This window comes from Canis lupus, chromosome 17, assembly GCF_003254725.2.
Source record: "Canis lupus dingo isolate Sandy chromosome 17, ASM325472v2, whole genome shotgun sequence".
Classification (NCBI taxonomy): Eukaryota; Metazoa; Chordata; class Mammalia; order Carnivora; family Canidae; genus Canis; species Canis lupus.
The window spans coordinates 18,803,051-18,815,661 of NC_064259.1; the positions used below are offsets into that span (position 1 = coordinate 18,803,051).

General features: G+C 38.8%; 1 protein-coding gene and 1 long non-coding RNA gene across 6 annotated transcripts in view; one reads left to right on the forward strand and one right to left on the reverse strand.

Annotated features, from left to right (window-relative positions):
- Positions 1-479, reverse strand: part of ITSN2 (intersectin 2) — a 128,536-nt gene extending 128,057 nt beyond the window's left edge. For 2 of the 4 annotated variants that reach the window (XM_049096063.1, XM_025454506.3), the window contains exon 1: positions 119-479. The gene's annotated coding sequence lies outside the window, so the exon portion shown is untranslated. The remainder of the gene's footprint in view (positions 1-118) is intronic. The other 2 variants (XM_025454504.3, XM_025454505.3) reach the window with 2 other exon arrangements.
- Positions 453-12,611, forward strand: part of LOC112665090 (uncharacterized) — a 57,812-nt gene continuing 45,653 nt past the window's right edge. For both annotated transcript variants that reach the window (XR_004805921.2, XR_007403300.1), the window contains exon 1: positions 453-2,295. This is a non-coding gene — a long non-coding RNA (uncharacterized LOC112665090). The remainder of the gene's footprint in view (positions 2,296-12,611) is intronic.

The following is a 12,611-nucleotide window of genomic DNA, read 5'->3' on the forward strand; positions in this document are numbered from 1 at the left end:
CCCCCAGAGTCCCGGGGCGCCGGACCCCGCGGGCCTGGTGCCAGGGCCCCGCTGTCCCCTCGGGGACGCCCCGAAGCCCCGGGCCCGGCTGCCCTTTCCCGGAGCGGCGACGGCCCACCTGGCTCCTCCTCCCCGAGGTGACATGCTGAGGTCGGGTGGTGCGCTTCCTGCCGCTGCGGAACCCCAAGGTTTCGGTGGAAGGCCCGGCCGCATGGGGCGCATGCCGGCTGCACCCCACGTGGGCCTCTGCCCGAGGCCGACTCTCAGGCTAACCCGCTGCTGTGAGAGCTGGAAGTCTCCTGCGGAGGGATCTGAGGCCGGAGCCGGGGGTCGTCCTGGCCCTTGCTTCTGGGTCTGGTAGAGCCCCGGCTGGACTGGCCGTACCCACGGCATCCATCCAGCATGCCTCACCCTCCTCAGTGCCACATGAAGAAGGCCAACATGGTGGGGACCTCCACACCCGCCTCCATTTGGGAGAGCAGCCACCCCGGAGACCGTCATGAGCATTAAAACGTTCATCCGGCCCCAAACCCCACCACCTGGTCTGCAGGAGCTGAACATTTCTTCCCCACGCTATGGCCGCCTTGAGATCAGAGTATCTCTTTTTTCTCAACACTTCCAGCTCCTCATCTCCTCACAAAACACCAGACTATACCCTTGCCCTTGACACGGCACTCCTAGAGGAAGGCTTTCTGTTAGCTGGGGTTGGAGGCGGGGGCATGGTTCCTGTGGGTACAACCATGGGGTTAACAAGACCCAGTATTTCTATTGGCTGTCAGAGGCAGGGTGGGGGCTCACCCCATGCACAAAATTCATATCCCCGTGACTGAACGTTGGTAAAGGAGAAATCTGTGCAGGTCAAATGGTCCCACGGCTTCATTACTTACCTGTGAGGGCAGGAGAAGGTAGCAAGGCTAGCACTAGAGGGATAGGTCCAAGGCTTAGGCCTATCTGAACTGGCCAACCAACTCGTGAGGAATTTAGCAAACGTCTGTGATGATAAACAGGCTTTTCCCGCTCTCACACTCAGTGTTTTTCCTAACTCTTCGATTAGGGCCTGACCAAGACCTGACAGACAGGTCCTGCACTTTGGTGACACAGCGATGCCTGACTCCTTTGTGTTAGTCTAGGAAGTCCCTTACCTACTGGGGATCAGTTAATCTGACCCTTATCTCCCGGAGACCAATCAATCTGCAAACAAATCACCCAAGCTAGGAACAACACTCTTGACCACATGGTCTCATTCCCATGGCGGACGTCACTAATTAATTGTGGTAATTCCTTTCTGAGCCCATATTCAAGAGTCTCAGCCTCTGAATCTTTCTTAGCATAATGCTCCAGAGACTTGGTCAAGGGGCAAAACCTGTTTTTTTTATTCCTGATAGGCAAATAGCTAGTCTCCATTTCCCTCCCGCCATTTGGTCAATGTCATTTGTGTCTCTGGGTTCTGGACCTGGTGAAATTCACTCTCCATCCCTTTTCTTTTCAAGGGAGGTGCCAGATCCTCGGCAGAACAAAAATTAAGTTTGTTTAAAAGCTTATTTATAAATAAAAGAAAAAACTTTTTGAACATCTCCCTAAAATAAGCCAAAAATTTAGCAATTCTCGTGGAAATTGGTGTCCTGTATACAACTGGGAGCCTATAGGATCTCAACTGCTGAAACATTATCTCAGAGTTCCAAAAGGTACTTTGAGGCCAGTTTGTCATTCAGTATGGAATGTCATAGATCATTCAGTATCTATGATTTATATAGGTGATACAGCTACCATCCTACATCTTTGATATCCTTTTCTATTCACAGAGCGTACCTTGGAACTATATATGTAAATTTTCTCTTTGGTATTTCCCAAATCCCACCACCTCTTGTTTATCTCCAAGACCAACTGGTGATCAGATACTTGAAGGAACTAAGTACTACCCAAGACATAGAGACATACCTGTCAAGTCTAAAGTAGATTAGGAGTTATTGTAGGGTGAGAAGGCAGAGAGGTCAGGGAGGAGACTAGGTATATTACATTTTTCTTCCCCGAATTCTTCCACAATTTAGAATAGTTTCTTAGGCCTATTCCTAACAACCTAGCTTTTACTGGGGGAGCATTTAATCTCAGTCTGTTTTCCTTACCTACAATGATTCTCCTCGTCCCAAGCATATATATGTTTTGTTACATCAATTTATCTTTCTGTTAGTTTTCAAGGATTCAATCCTTAACCCCATTCCTACTCAGTCTGCCCTCAAAACAAACTCACAGTTGTGGGAAGAGAAAAGTAATTCCAGACTCTAAGCATCCCATCAGGTAAATATATTATCTATTCTACAGAGAAGAAAGGCTATAAAAAACTGGAGCTCATATGTAATGCCTCTACTAGTAATATATTTCTAAGACAAATGATAAACATAATTTAAAACTTCCTTTATTGTTTCTTGTCTTGCAGGTCTGTTGGCTACAAGTCCTTTTAGTTTTATCTGAAAATGTTATTTTCAGACTTGAATTATATATCCCTGAATATAGAATTCTGGATTGAGAGGGTTTTTTTCTTTTGGCATTTTATTTTTTTTAAAAGGTTTTATTTATTTATTTATTCATGAGAGACGCAAAGAGAGAGGCAGAGACACAGGCAGAGGGAGAAGCAGGCTCCTCGCAGGGAGACTCGGCTCTAGATCCTGGGATCATACCCTGAGCCGAAGGCAGCTGCTCAACCGATGAGCCACCCAGGCATCCCTTCTTTTGGCATTTTAAAGATGTTTTCCCATTCTCTTCTGGCCTTTATGGCTTTCACTGAAAGTCAGCTCTTGATAAAATCATTTTGTCTTCCATGTAATATGCCATTTTCTCTAGCTGCTTTCAAAATTTGCTTTTTATCTTTGGCTTTCAATAATTTGACTTCAATGTGCACCATTGTGTTCTTTTTAAAAAGATTTTATCTATTTATTTATTCATGAGAGATACAGAGAGAGAGAGAGGCAGAGACACAGGCAGAAGGAAAAGCAGGCTGCATGCAGGGAGCCCGAAGTAGGACTCGATCCCGGGACTCCAGGATCATGCCCTGGGCTGAAGGCAGTGCTAAACCACTGAGCCACCCGGGCTGCCCCCATTGTGTACTTTTTTTGTGTTTATTCTATGTGTCATTTATTTACAATCTTGTATCTGCAAATTTCTGTCTTTCATCAAGAAAAATCTTAGGCAGTATTTCTTCAAATACTTTTCTCTGCCCCATTCTCTTTCTTATCTCCTTCTGGCATTCCAGTTGCACATATAGTTGATTGTTCAATGTCATCTGGGGTTCATATAGTTGTAGCAGTGTTGAACCACCATTAAACACCAGAAAAACCTGGCTCTATTCTTCTGATCCACAGGGCATCTGAAGATAGGAGTATTGAGCAGTGGGAATCTGAAGCTGTGCTCCTTTTACCTTCTATCTTTGGTAGGAGTTAATATGCCTCTATTGTTAGCAACTGTGCTTTTTAGCCAGGGATCTCTTTTATTCTGTGGGAAGAAAACCTCACAATATCTCTATATAACTCCCAAACACACACACACACACAATGTCAGAATTATTCTATTCCTTCTGAGAAATAGATGGAAAGTGAGGTTTGTCTCTTTTTTTAGTTTCTTTTTTCTTTCAAAACTCACACAAAAGAATAGATGTGCTGAGAGTCATTCTTTGCTCATAAAGAACTAAAGTCAAAGTCCATCTGGGAAACCAAGCTGAGGCTGCCCTAGTATTTGACCATAAGAGCAGATGAAAAGCAGGTCAGTGGTAGGAGAAGTCAGGGTCCAGGAAAACACTTAGGGCTCCATCTGGTATATATTTGCTGATTCATTAATTTGAGATTTGTTTTCATTCAGCAAATAGTTATTAAGAACCTATTATGTTCTAGCTACTGAAAATAAGGAGTTACCAAGGAACTAGCACTAGTGGAAGCAGCTGAGACCCAGTTAGGAGGCATGGTTAATGGGCTTCATTAGTTCCTTTGCCCTGTTATCAGCTTGGTAACCTCATGCATCCTATTCTGGAGCCCTGGTACAGATGAGAAACAGAAAAAAAAAAAAAAAAGGAAATAACAGTTATTTAAGGAGACAGAGGAGAGAAGGGTAATTCCCGAGCACACAGAAGGAGTGTTCTCATTGGGCCATTTGTGTCATGCAAAATGAGTCTCTGGCTTAAGGCCTGTTGGTACTAGATGAGACGGTATCAGGCATCTTAGAGGGGAAGTTAGCACAGACTTGGCTCTGGTCCAGCACGGCAGGGTGGAGCCAAAGGCCAGACCAGGGCAAGGCCCTAGAGTTCTGGACAGGACGTGCCCATTCATGACCGAAGAACCATGGGCTTCCAGTCTGGCAGGTGCAGCTCAGCAAAAGGGAATCCAGCCTGTGTTCAGGAGTCAGACATGCTTCCTGTCTGGCATATTTGCCCAGCTGTCTGTTCAGTTCATTGCTGCTGTCTCCAGCACAAATTTGGAGCGATTCCAGTTCCCTTTTTGTAATAACTAGTATTTACGTGGCACCTTGCACTTGACAGAGTAGTCTTGTTATTTCATTTATAAACCTCACACCAATCCTGGGAAGCAGGGTAAAGATCTATTTGTGATCATCGAACCTTGTTTAGTATGAAAGGAAAGAGGTAAAATCAGGCCTCAGTCTTGTGCGGGTAGTTTTCTCATGTCTGGTTGTTGTAATTTTCTTTTCCCCTTTTAAATAGAGAATCACAGGCTATGCTATTCTGGGTTCAGATAGCAACAATGTTAGTTTAAAATACACAATGGATCATATCATTTTGTACTGGTTGGCCCAGTCTAGCTGGACAAACATTTTTATATCTAGAATGACCATTTTCTTTTTCCTAAGATAATATTTTAAGCCAATGAAGTAGAAGAAAGATAACTAGCCCCCTCCCTACCCTGTCCCCCACCTCCAACTCTCAGGAGAGAGAGATGGAATCGTATTTACTGTGATGCTAGAGCATTATAGGAAGGTAGACCTCAGGTAAATGGGAGGCTACATTTTGCCTGTTTAGATGATATGTTTAAAACTTGCCGTATCTTGACTTCCCTCAAGAACAAGATGGGGGGATCCCTGGGTGGCGCAGCGGTTTAGCGCCTGCCTTTGGCCCAGGGCGCGATCCTGGAGACCCGGGATCGAATCCCACATCGGGCTCTCGGTGCATGGAGCCTGCTTCTCCCTCTGCCTATGTCTCTGCCTCTCTCTCTCTCTCTCTCTGTGACTATCATAAATAAAAAAAATAAAATAAATAAAATTTAAAAAAAGATCAAGATGAACATCTAAAAATTAGAGCAATGAAATCACTGCTCAAGATGGGGTCAGCAACCTCAGGTTGGTTGCCATTCTCATTCACCCCAGGGAAGAATGACCAGACCAGGAGAATTCTCTGCCTTGAGACTCAGAAGGAGATGAGGTTTAGGTGCTTGGTGCTATTGCCATTTCTTTTTTCTTTTTTGTGTTACATAGATCAAAAAAATAGGCCTTTTTCTTTTTTCAAGTACCAGTAGCTTAAAAGTGTTTAATTCAGTAGAATCACATAGAAGGGCAAGAAAGAACAAAAATAGTGTTCTTTTAGAAATTAATTGAATTTTAAAAGCCATTCCTCAAAGGTGGATGTTTTTGTCTTTTTAGATGAATGAATAAGTTTGAGTGTCAAAAAAAGAACAGCATTTGAACAAAGTTATTCAACCATAAATGCTGAGAATTTTTAACAATCACTACCACCATTGCATGCTGAGTGTGCCAGGCACATATACCTATACGTATAGTCTCTAATGAAAGATAAAGTGATAGCAGGTTCACTTCACTAAACCTCACTTCACAGGTGAAGAAACTATAGTTTAGAGAAATTGGATCATTTTTCCATAATCATATTTAGGAAGTGGGAGAAGTAGAATTTGAATCCTTATTTTTATGACAATTAAGACCATGCTCTTTTTACTCTACAGTACTTCTCATTATATTACAGAATCAGAAATTTCTCCTTGTATTAAATATGCATGAGTAAGAACTTCCAAAATAATTTATCTTGGAAGAACAGTTCCCCAAAATACAAAGATGCAAATAGTAGGTCAGGTTCCACTCTGTAGTCAGACGCACCATGTGATGCTCCTGGAGCTTGTGATTCTTCCCACTGCAGTCAAGACTTTATGTCACAGTGCCCTCCTGTTCTCTGTATTGTTCATGGATTTCCAGGGTGTGACATATATGATCTTATTCCTTATTTTCCTTTAAGACTCTGTCGTGTAAATAACATAACTCTTTAAAGAGAATCCACCCAATCCCTTGAAGAGGCATAGCAGCAGTAGCCTTGAAGATGTACAGTCAGTCTGGCCAGTGTGAGCCATAATAACTAATTAAATGAACATCTTGCCATTCATGACCACCCACATTGACCCAAAGTAATTTAGAAAGGTCAGATTATTCAAAATACTTAGAAAAGCTTCATTACATTCCAAATAGGCAATTGAAGGAAAATAAAATCTTAATGTATATGTCTGATTTTCAATTCTGTGAAATGATTTTATCTGACTACAGAACATTTTTTTTCGTCTTTATTGAATTTGCAGATGGTAAAGTACACACATCATAAGTTTGCCAGCTCTTAGATATTATGAAAGTGAAATACAGTATGTATGTATCTGTGTCTGGCTTCTTTTGCCTAATGTTGTAGACAGTCCATTTTGAAGCAACAGATTTTTTAACCCCATTTTGAAATTCTTCCTACAATTTTTTTAAAAAGATTTTATTTATTTATTGAGAGAGAGAGCACAAGCACAGGGAGAGGTGGAGGGAGAGGGAGAAGCAGACTCTCTGCTGAGCAGGGAGCCAGACATGGGGCTCGATCCCAGGACCCCGGGATCACGACCTGAGCCAAAGGCAGACACTCAGTCAACTGAGCTACTCAGGCGCCCCTCTTCCTACAATTTACTCATTTGTAGGATGAGAAATTTGAAAAGATTTCATCTTTAAGAGGTTGCCTATTATCTTATTTTCATCAAGAACTAATGAAAAATCTTTGTGTAAATGTTATACATCCATATAACTGTCCATCTCATTTTGTTCTAAAAAATAATTTTTAGTTCTTTCTGTTATAAAACTAAGAATTTAAAATTCTCTGTTCTGGAAAATGCCAGCATTGCTTTGGTATATAAGAAAGTTGTTGACCAACCTCCCCATATCTAGCAATGCTTTTATTTTCTAAAATTAACTTTTTACTTCAAAAAAAAAAGGGCTGTTTTATTCCTTTTTCTTTCCCAAACAACATTATTTCAATAACTTTAAATATTAAATTCAGAATTACAAAAAAATTCAAAAAAATTCAGAATTACACATAGATCCTAAATAATGCAGCTGCATCATAACAACAAATCAAACCTCTTTCATTTTCCTCTTAGGATTTGTGCATTTAGATATATATTCATTATTTGACTGTATTCAAATATAATATAATTTTCAGCTTTTTCTCACTTAACGTGAAGTTATAAATACTTTTCCAAAATAGCATGTTTTCTATATTTTCCATATTTATTTTTAAAAACTGCATGCTATTTATTGAATGAAGGATCATAATTAACTATTTCCCTGTTATTGGCTGATTTTAATTTTTCTTTTTTTTTTTTAAAATTTTTTTTTTTTAATTTTTTATTTATTTATGATAGGCACACAGTGAGAGAGAGAGAGAGGCAGAGACACAGGCAGAGGGAGAAGCAGGCTCCATGCACCGGAAGCCCGACGTGGGATTCGATCCCGGGCCTCCAGGATCGCGCCCTGGGCCAAAGGCAGGCGCCAAACCGCTGCGCCACCCAGGGATCCCTGATTTTAATTTTTCATTATTATAAAGTACATTTCCTTTCTAAACACCAAAACATATATAAAAAACATTTCACAATAAATATTTTCATAGATACCATTTTCTTTCTTTTGGTTTTCATCCTTATAATTAATTCTCAGAACTGTAATTACTGCATAAAAATAATTTTTATAATTTCTATAAAAATATATGAATTTACTCTGTCATGGCAGCATGGGAGTATACCAGTTCCACTACATCCTCCTCAAAATATTTCATCTACAGGGGCACCTGGGTGGCTCAGTGGTTGGGCATCTGCCTTTGGCTCAGGTCATGATCCCGGGATTGAGTCCTGCATCAGGCTCCCCACAGGGAGCCTGCTTCTCCCTCTGCCTATGTCTCTGCCTCCCTTTCTGTGTCTTTCATAAATAAATAAATAAAATCTTAAAAAAATATATTTCATCTACATTAAATTTTTTTAATACTAAGCAAAAAATTTTTTCAATTTAACTTGATTTTCTTAGATCATTACAATCTAAGATAATGGTGAACATTTTAATACTTCCATTAATTAATAAAAGCAATAGAATTCCTTTTTATTAATAAAATAAATTTTTCTTATGTGAATTATTCACATTCTCTGTTCATTTACATATTATGATATTTCAATTTTACCAATTCATATAAATTCTTTTTTTTTTGAGGTTTTATTTATTTATTTGGGAGAGATGGAGAGAAAGCAAAAATGGAGAGAGTGAGAGGCAAACTCCCTGCTGATCCCAAGATCCTGAGATCACAACCTGAGCCAAAAGCAGATGCTTAACCACCTGAGCCACCCAGGTGCCCCCATATAAACCTCTTTTTAAAAATTGAGATATAATGGGCAGATAATATTATATTAGTTTCAGTAGTATAATATAATGATTTGATATTTTATATGTTGCCAAATGATCACCACAATAAGTCTAGTTAACATCTGTCATCATGCATAGTTACATATTTTTTTCCTGTGATGAGATTTCTCTCTTAGCAACTTTCAAATGTATAATACAGTGTTATTAACTATGGTCATCATTCTGTACATTACATTCCTATGACTTATTTATTTCATAACTGGTAGTTTGTACCTCCTTCATCCATTTCGCCCACTCCCCCACCCCACACTTGTGGCAACCATAAATAATCTGTTCTCTCTATTTATGAACTTGTTTTTTGTTTTTGGGGTTTTGTTTTGTTTTATAGATTCCATATATGAATGAGATCATATGGTATTTATCTTTCTCTGTCTGATTCATTTCACTTAGCATAATGACCTCAAGGTCCATTCATGTTGTCACAAGTGGCAAGATCTCATTCTTTCTATAGCTGAATAATATTCCATTATATGTGTGTGTTTGTGTATCACATTTTTTTAATCCTGCCATCCGTCAATGGACACATTGAATGTTTCTTTATCTTGGCAATTATAAATTATGCTGCAATGAACATGGGGGTGATATATCTTTTTGAGTTAATATTTTCATTTTTTATAGATAAATATCGAGGAGTAGAATTGCTGGATCACATGGCAATTCTATTTTTAATTTTTTGAAGGAACCTCCTTTCTATTTTTATAGTGGCTGCACCAATTTGCATTCCACCAGAAATGCACAAGGATTCCCTTTTCTTCACTTTCTCACCAATACTGGTCATTTCTTGTCTTTTTAAATAATTCCCATCCTAAAATATGTGAGGTGATATCTCATTGGTTTTCATTTCCCTGGTGATTGGTGATGTTGAACATATTTTCATGTACCTGTTGCTGTCTATATGTCTTCTTTGGAAAAATGTTCATTCAGATTCTCTGCTCATTTTTTAATTGGATTTTTTTGGTATTGAGTTATATGAATTCTTCATATATTTTGGGTATTAGCTCCTAATTAGATACATATTTTGTAAATTTTCCCCCTCATTCAGTAGATTGACTTTTCATTTTGTTGATGGTTTCCTTACTGTGTAGAAGTTTTTTTTTTTTTTAATTTTTTTTATTTATTTATGATAGTCACAGAGAGAAAGAGAGGCAGAGACACAGGCAGAGGGAGAAGCAGGCTCCATGCACCGGGAGCCTGATGTGGGATTCGATCCCGGGTCTCCAGGATCGCGCCCTGGGCCAAAGGCAGGCGCTAAACCGCTGCGCCACCCAGGGATCCCTGTGTAGAAGTTTTTTAGCTTAAAGCTTATTTTTGCTTTTGTTCCCTTTGCTTTCAGTGTCAAATCCAAAAAATCATCACCAAGAGCAATGTCAAGGAGTTTACTGCCTATGTTTTCTTCTTAGAGTTTAGGTCTTACATACAACTCTTTAATCAATTTTAAGTTAATTTTTATGTATGGCGTAAAAGAGAGGTCCAGTTCTATTGTTTTGCAGGGGCTTTCCAGTTTTCCCAGCACTATTGATTGAAGAGATTGTCCTTTCTCCATTGTATATTCTTGGCTCCTTTGTCATTAAATGAATTGACCATGTATGTGTGGGTTTATTTCAGGTCTCTCTGTTATGCTCCATTGATCTATGTGTCTATTTTTTTAAAGATTTTATTTACTTAACCATAAGAGACAGAGACATTGGCAGAGGGAGAAGTAGGCTCCCATGGGGAGCCCGATGCGGGACCTGATCCCAGTACCCCGGAGATCACACCCTGAGCAGAAGGCAGACTCTCAACCACTGAGCCACCCAGGCATCCCTATCTATGTGTCTATTTGTATGCAAGTACCATATAGTTTTGATGATTATAGCTTTGTAGTATAGTTTGAAATCAGGCAATTTTACCCCTCCAGCTTTGTTCTTTCTCAAGATTGTTTGGCTATTTGGGGTTTCTATGTTTTGTGGTTCCATACAAATTTGAGGATTGTTTGTTCTATTTCTGCGAAAAATGCCATTGGAATTTTGATACGGATTGCATTGAATTTGTAGATTGGTTTGAGTAGTATGGACATTCTAATAATATTAATTCTTTCAGTCCATGAGGATAGAATATGTTTCCATTTATTTGTGTCTTCTTCAATTTCTTTCATCAGTGTTTTATAGCTTTCAGTGTGCAGGTCTTTCACCTCCTTCATAGAATTTATTCCTAGGTATTTTATTCATTTTTGATGCAATTGTAAATGGGATCATTTTCTTAATTTCTCTTTCCGATAGTCCATTATTAGTATATAGAATAGCAGATTTTTGTATATTGATTTTTTATCCTGAAACCTTATTGAATTCATGTATCCTAAGTTTTTTTTTCTAAAAGATTTTTTGATGGAGTCTCTATGGTTTTGTATTTGTAAGATCACGTCCCCTGCAAATAGTGACAGTTTTATTTTATTTTTATTTTTTTAAGTTTATTTATTTATTAACTTTGGTAATCTCTATACCCAATGTGGGACTCAAACTCATGACCCTGAGATCAAGAGTTGCGTTCCTCTAAGTAAGCCAGCCAGATGCCCCAAATAGTGACAGGTTTACCTCTTCCTTTCCAGTTTGGATGCCTTTCATTTCTAATTGCTCTGGATAGGACTTCCAATATTATGCTGAATAAAAATGGTGAGAATGAGCATCCTTGTCTTGTTTCTGAGACCATGTTGCTGTGGGTTTGTCATATATAGCCTTTATTACGTTGGGGTACACTCCCTCTATACCCACTTTGTTGAGAGCTTTTATCATAAATAGATATTGAATTTTGTCAAGTTATTTTTCTTCATCTATTGAGATGATCATATGATTTTTATCTTTCATTTTGTTAATTTGGTATATCATATCGTTTGATATGTGATGTTGAGCCATCCTTGCATCTCTGGAATAAATCCCACTTGATCATGGTATATGATCCTTTTAATGTATTATTGAATTTGATTTGCTAGTATTTTGTTGAGGATTTTTGTATCTATGTTCAAAATAATGGCCTGTGATTTTCTTTTCTTGTGGTGTCTTTGTGTGGTTTGCCAGCCTTGTAAAATTAATTTGGAAGTGTTCCTCCTCTTATATTTTTGGGAGGAGTTTGAGAAGGATTGGCATGAATTCTTCTTTAAAATGTATGGTAGAATTCACCAGTGAAGCCATCTGATCCTGGACTTTGGTGTGTTGGGAGGTTTTTATCTACTGATTCAAGCTCCTTACTAGTAATCAGTCTGTTCAGATTTTCTATTCCTTCATGACTCAATCTTGGTAGGTTGTAATTTTCTAGGATTTATCCATTTCTTCTATATTGCTAAATTTGTTGGCATATCATTGTTGATAGTAGTCTTATGATCCTTTTTATTTCTGTGATATCAGTTGTAGTGTCTCTTCTTTCATTTCTGATTTTATTTCATTTCTGAATTTATTTATTTCAGACTTCTTTTCTTGGTGAGTCTAGCTGAAGATTTTTCCATTTTGGTTATCTTTTCAAAGAACCAGCTCTTAGTTTCATTTCCTTTTTCTATTGCTTTTTACATCTCTATTTCATTTATCTCTGCTCTGTTCTTTGTTATTTCCCACCTTCTACTAACTTTGGGCTTCAGGTATTCTTCTTTTTCTAGTTCTTTGAGGTCAAAATGTTATAGGTTTAGCCAAATAAAAGAAGATTGAATCTCTTAATTCCAATTCCAAATTTCTTGAGATGAGATTCTGAACAGTCCCAGTCCAATTTGGGTCAGAGGCCCATTCCTGGTCCAATCAACTACAGTCAGGGAGGTGGAATCAAGCTGTATAAACATGTCTGTCTTGATCTAGTGATTTTGGAATTTTAATGTCTGGAGGACAAGGGGAAAGGAGGAACAACATGAATTGGACAGATACCACAAAAGACTTCTCTTGTGA